Consider the following 6,754-nt stretch of genomic DNA (forward strand, 5'->3'; position numbering starts at 1 on the left):
TCGTCCAGTACGGCCGCGGCAGTACGGCACGATCTCGCTCATCATAATGAATAAGCTTCAACAAACTAGTTCACATGGACCTTATCAATGGTCTAAGAGTCACAATTGGGTACATATATTTTAAATGGGCAGAATTACGAAAAGCCAGCCTATTATGTGAGGAGAACTATAATCTGTCTGTCCTCTGCCTACCCAAGATGCAATGCGCTTTCTCTTTCTATTTCTATTCTCTCTCTGATCCAGAGGATTAAACTAATTAAAACATATATTTTCGGGGGAAAACTACTGTTTTGCTATGTAATTACTGTACCTTTTTCTTCCCTTTTTATTAATATCACGTAGATGTGTTTTTTTTGGTACTTTATATAGCTGTAATGAGGCTATGAAGAAAAAAAATCCCATCCACTTCCACTATAAAAGAATCTGCAAAGGTGATTCTGTCCCACTGGGATTAAACAAATTAAAACATATATTTTCGGGTAAACCCCCTGTTTTGCAATGTAACTACTGTACCTTTGTCTTCCCTTTTTATTAATATCACCTAGATGTTTTTCCTTTGGTACTTTATATAGCTGTAATGAGGCTATGAAAAAATAAAAAAATCCCATTCACTGCCACTATAAAAACAATCTGCCCAGGGTCAAATGTCCCATCATAGTAACAGGGCAGAATGGGGCGGGATTTGCAAAAGGGAGAATTAAGTAATGCAGATGTGTAACAATAATGTTACTCAAAAATTAAACCAAATGGACCCGCAAGGGTATATTTGGTTACTAACTCTCCATCATTTAGCTGAGGAACACCTGGAACCCCCCTCAAGGACAACTGGTTGAATACTTTATCATCATACTTGTCACACAAAAGCCATCAATACTTCTACTCCATTATCCTCTATCTGCAGAAGGTATTGTACTCCTCCACAATTATTTGAAAACTTTAGTAATTACAAAACATACAATAACCAATTCAGCCTATACCAAAAAGCAAAATGTTCTGAACTTGAAGATCTTCTAATTGTGAAAGACAACTGTCTACTTTAATTATATGCTGATGCCAACATATGTTTGCACTTAGACCCCAGGAACCATATTCTGGGGTAAACTTTCACAGAAGATAGTTGTGACACGATGTGAGCTTGTCATTCTCACATTCTGCTATTTTCTTCGAAGATAATTAATGAAATAACTGAAAAGCCACTATGGAGCAAGGGTTCCCAAACGTTCCAGGCCGTGACCCCCAAAATAATCATTATTTAAACTTGAATTTTGAATTTGTACACCCCCTGCATCCTGAACAAACACTTTGGAATTATAGGAGTTGAGGCATTACAATTAGTTTGACTCGGTTCCACAGTTAATAATGTGAAATAGCCAAACCACAAGCTCACAATGTTTGCCTCTTTCTTACATTATATTAGAACATTTGGCCAAATCCGTATTAAAAAGTTCTTAACTGATCATTAAATTGTAACTTTAGAAATGTGCAGATACCCTGTGTACACATACTGTATGTTTTTTTTTTCTTCTTCTTTTTATTTTACTCTTTTTTACTGTTGAGTGAGAAAACAATGTTGCACATTGAGCAAGATTTGGGGACCCCCCCAAAATAATTTGGGGGCCTCCCTGGTAGGCTATAGAGCTCTGCGAGACTCTGCAAGACTACGGACAACCATATGGGGATTAAGTGGTTTAAAGTACAATTTAGAATTTTGAAATTTGAGTAGAGCACATTGCTACTGTTGTTATACGTTTTACTTAAGTAAACAATGTGAGCAATGCTTCGGTCACCGGTCAGCAGTAGTTTGAGCTCCTCCTGCACAGTGTGGTTGGTGACGTGAACCAGGCTGCCTCCATGTTCCATACACACCCCCAGAGCAGCCATCCAGTCCACAGGCTCCTCATACAAGTGTAAGTTGCCTGCATGGTGTACACAGAAAAACATGAGAATAACGCACATACAGAACAGCAACCTTTGATGTAGTTTTAGTCTAGTTTTATCATGAGATTTAAGTCAACTAAATCTATAGTTGATTTTGTCAAAGAAAATTCATATTTTGTCGGGCCTTGATGACATTGTAATGGCTGATGTCACATAAACGTCTGGGATGCTGAAGAAGCAAAGGTTACCAAGCATAAATTATTATTATTATTAAGTATCCCAAGAATATCACATCATGATTTATTGGGTTATTCCCCCCCACTCCCCTTATGCTAATTAAACGTTGAGCAAAGTTCCAGCCTACTGTACATCAACATGACAATGATAACACACTTACCCAGCAGCAACAGCAGTGGCATCAACATGGTAACTAAACACACAGAATGGACATTAGGGAACAAGTTCATTCTGTTCAAGCAGTGTGTGGAGACACACTGGTATGATGTGAGACCCAGTCCAGGTGTCACAACCACACAGTATTATTACAATAGCAAAAATAGCTAAATAAAGTAAAGAATGTGACTACTTTTTCCACCACTGCATTGGGCACAAAAAAAAAGGAAAAAAAAGAAAAAAGTTTTAAAACCACCAGACTAGGACCACTGTCACTGTCTGTATCTCAGGTGAAATAGGCTATGTTTATGAAGAACCAAACACACTTTTGAATTACAAGAACATAGCACATCAATTCAGTGCATATTTTTAAAAGCTTCTCTAAATTAACTATTATAATATTAAGGTATGTAACTGTTTATGTCTGGACTGAATATGTCTATATATTGAACATGTTTCACCAGAGTGAATAATACTTACCCAAATGATAGATTACTGTCGCTCCAGCCCTGACCGAGGGCAGGGAAACATGCAGGTATCTGCATACAGCATACACTTATATGACCATCATGTCCTCTGTGATCAAATACTCCTCCCAGAATGGCTGGATGTCGAGTACAGCACTTCATTTTTTTCCATAATGGGAAGTCTGTTTACAGCAAGATCAGGGTAAATGGTGAATTTATATATATTGCCTTTATCCAAGGTGCTTTACATTCACCCATTCACACACTCATTCACGGCAAAGGAAACCATGCTAGGCACCAACCTGCTCACCGAGAGCAACTAGGGGTTCAGACTCTTGCTCAAGGACTCTTCGACACTCATGGGGAGCCCAGGATCGAACTGGGAACCCTCCGTGTTCTAAGACGGCTACTCTAGGGTAGCCTAGTGCCACCTGCAGATCATGCAAAATTTGAAAACTGCTGTTATAAATGTATTAATTTGACACACAATGAATGAACGAATGAATGGATGGATGGATGGATGGATGGATGGATGGATGGATGGATTAATTAATTAATTAATTAATTAATTAATTAATTAATTCATGTGTTAACTAAATTATTTCGCACTGTCTCTTTTATATAAACGATAACAAATGTATGCGTGTATGTAATGTGCGTGTGCGCGCGCATGTGTGTGTGAGAGGGATCGGGGTGATTACATTAGAGACTGTAGGAGTTGTTTTTAGTGGGAAATGATTTTCATACCCAGTGAGTTGTCACATAATTCTGAGGGACATTTGCATGGAATATGGAGGCCAGGTTTGCATGTTAAGCCACCATGATATTTATATTTGTTTTATATGACCTAACAGAACTGAATACAGTACTCTGTACTGTATCTGTACTGTGTGTCTTGACATCAAATGCAAAACTCCCTCAGTCGTCCTCCTCTATGTAACAATATTGTTAGCATAACTGCCTAATATTTTGAAGGTTTTCAGGAAAGAAGAAATGAAAAACTGACTTTTAAACTGTTTATCTGCCTTCATTTATTACTGCCTTACTCTACTCTCCTAACACTGCTGATTCATCCTGCCTTCTTGCCTATACATTATGTTCTCAGCGTAGAAGAATGCTTGTTACATTCAAAATCATTTCTGCCTAATTCAAAAAGTTGGACTCATTTAATGTAACAAGCAGCAGTGTTAGGAGACTAGAGTTAGGCCAGGGGTTGGCAACCCAAAATGTTGAAAGAGCCATATTGGACACCAAAAAAAACAAAACAAGTCTGTCTGAAGCCGCAAAAAATTATAAAAGCTTTATACTGTATATTGTCGTTGTCGGGTGGAAACCTTGTATGTCCAAAATTTCGTTTTATATTTATAATTTAAAAAATGAACTAAACTAGTGAAAACAGCAGATCTACAAGCACACCACGCCTCGCACCGCGAGGCGTTGAGTGCTTGTAGATCTGCTGTTTTCACTACTTTGTGCCTCAGTCTTGTATGATGAAGCAGGGCTTTACTTTGCGGGGGGAAAAAAACATACAAATTTGAAACTTGGAGATACAAGGTTTCTGCCCGACAGTGACGATAAAAAAAATCGTTAAAACAAAAAATATTCTTTTTCCCCCCCATCTTTTTCCATTTTCATACATTTTTGAAAAAGCTCCAGGGAGCCACTAGGGTGGTGCTAAAGAGCCGCATGCGGCTCTAGAGCCGCGGGTTGCTGACCCCCGAGTTAGGCAGACATCTGGAGAGACAATAGCTTAACTTCGCGTTACCAGGCTTTCCTCAAAAGGAAAGCCTACTATTTGTTCTAGGTCGCATGAGCCGGTCTAGGCTGGGCCTAAACCGGCAACAGGCAGTAGAAGCGTCGTTGCTTTGTTTTGGTCCCCCCTGTTTGTTTCCCCAATTCCTATTTAATCCCTATTTAAAGTGTAGTCTTGCCAGTCGCCAAAATATGGATATGCAAAACTAACTATTCAAAAAATAAACCAAACTGCCTTCGAGTGTGGGGAATTATTAAAAACTGTTTCCGGTTTGGTAGTTCCGGCCAAAGTGTATGATGACTACAACTGTGCAAGCACGCACAGAGGATGCTTGTTTTGTTTGGCTCCACTTATGTGTGAACAAACCTTTTCTGTGATGAACTACAACACGTCACGTTACAGAAACAGAAGAGACAATGAATCAAATGCAGTATACCGTTTTTTTTTTTTTTTTTTTTTTTTTTTTTTATGGACCACTAAAAGTTTTTGCTGTAATTCAGTGATGCAGAATGATTGGTATAAAAAGTGAAAACATGCTCACACAGTTATACAGTAAATGTAAACAGTAAACGTATGGTTGCAACCACAATTAAATTATGCCCAATATATGGCCAATACACTTTTAGTTCGGGATATACATTTTATCCAATCAAGATTAAAGGAGTAGTTCACCCAAAATATAACTTATACACCCCTCAAAGTCTTGAATTGATGGAGTTTTATATAATATAATACCGGAGACTCTGCCGGTCATCCTGCATTGAGTCTTCTTTCTTTGGAATAAAAAGCTTTTCTAAAAGCCAGACAAATATAATTGCAGTGTTTCACATCGAAGGGTGTCCTTCTAAGTCAGCATAAACGTTCAGACACATGACATTCACATGAAATTCACATATAAATACTAGGAATAGCACCAGTAAGATGCCTAAGGGCGACAAGCGAACTCGCCCTAAAGGGCGAGGTCGCTCCATGTCTTGGCCATCTGGCCAGTGATGTATATCGGACCAGTTACCCATACGTATATGGAGACCCCTGGTACCTATACTATATATGGATATCCATGTACTGTATATGGAGATATTCTGTGAGACCCTAAACATGCTTACTCAGTTATTTGTTATGTGAAATACCTATGAGGTCTATGACATCTGACATCATACATACAATCCCTTTTATGCCCATATATAGAGATCCCTGTCTGTAGAACCAGCCACGCAGATATGAGCTGTCTACCATCATATACGGGCATTCCCATATGAAGTCCTGTTAGATATGGGCTTAATAATGATGACATCAGGGATCTCCATATAAGGGCATAAAAGGGATTCTTGGTGTGGTTCCCCTGACATCACAGTGATGATCAAACCCATAGACCGTAAAAAAGCGTACACGGACAGACTTCCGGACGGGCGGAGACATGATGTGTCGTTTCAAACTAAACTGACATAATTATGCTTGCCAGTAGGTAGCATATCGTGAGCCACAATATAAAACATTGCTTACCAAATAGGTAACGTTCACAACTGGAAACAACAAAGCAGAACTGCCCCAGCCAGGTAGTTATCAACATCATCTACAAGTCTGTGTTTACACAAACCACTGTGCATGCTCACAAAAATACAGACAGCTTTGTCTTAAAGTATGTGGGAGAAAAGACTATCTCAATCGAGGAGGAAAAGTCACACACTGGAAGGACTGGAATAAGGTGTTGACACAGTTGTAAAAGAAATAGGTCACCTGATCTTTAGCGGAGCCGCTCAGTCTCAGTGACACTCGTCGGGTTGTGAACTTCATTCATTGTGGTGGGAACAGTGAACTGCATGGCATGGCAAAACAAAACGACATGAGAATATGACAAATAATCTGACAAAAACACTCCCATCAGACAGCAAGAATGATGAGAGTGGTTTCCATGAAGCTCATTTTGCTGGGTGTCACTATTTGTTTTATATTGACTATTTTGTACGGTCAATACCACAGTAACACCTCTCACAGGTAAGTGACCTATACTATAGACTGATAATGATCATAGTCTCGTGGGAGATCTAGCTTACACTCTGCTGTTGTATAGACATGCAGTGGTGTAAAGTTACTTTACTAAAGTAACTAAGTACATGTTGCCTACGCAAGTAGAATTTTTAGGTATTTTTTACTAACTTCTGTATTTACCATTTTCAATACTTTTACTTCTAGCCCATTACAAGTCAGAGGACAATATCGTACTTTTACTCCACTACAATTATTTGAAAACTTAAGTTAATAT

Source organism: Nannobrachium achirus, assembly GCF_963921795.1.
Source record: "Nannobrachium achirus genome assembly, chromosome: 4".
Lineage (NCBI taxonomy): Eukaryota > Metazoa > Chordata > Actinopteri > Myctophiformes > Myctophidae > Nannobrachium > Nannobrachium achirus.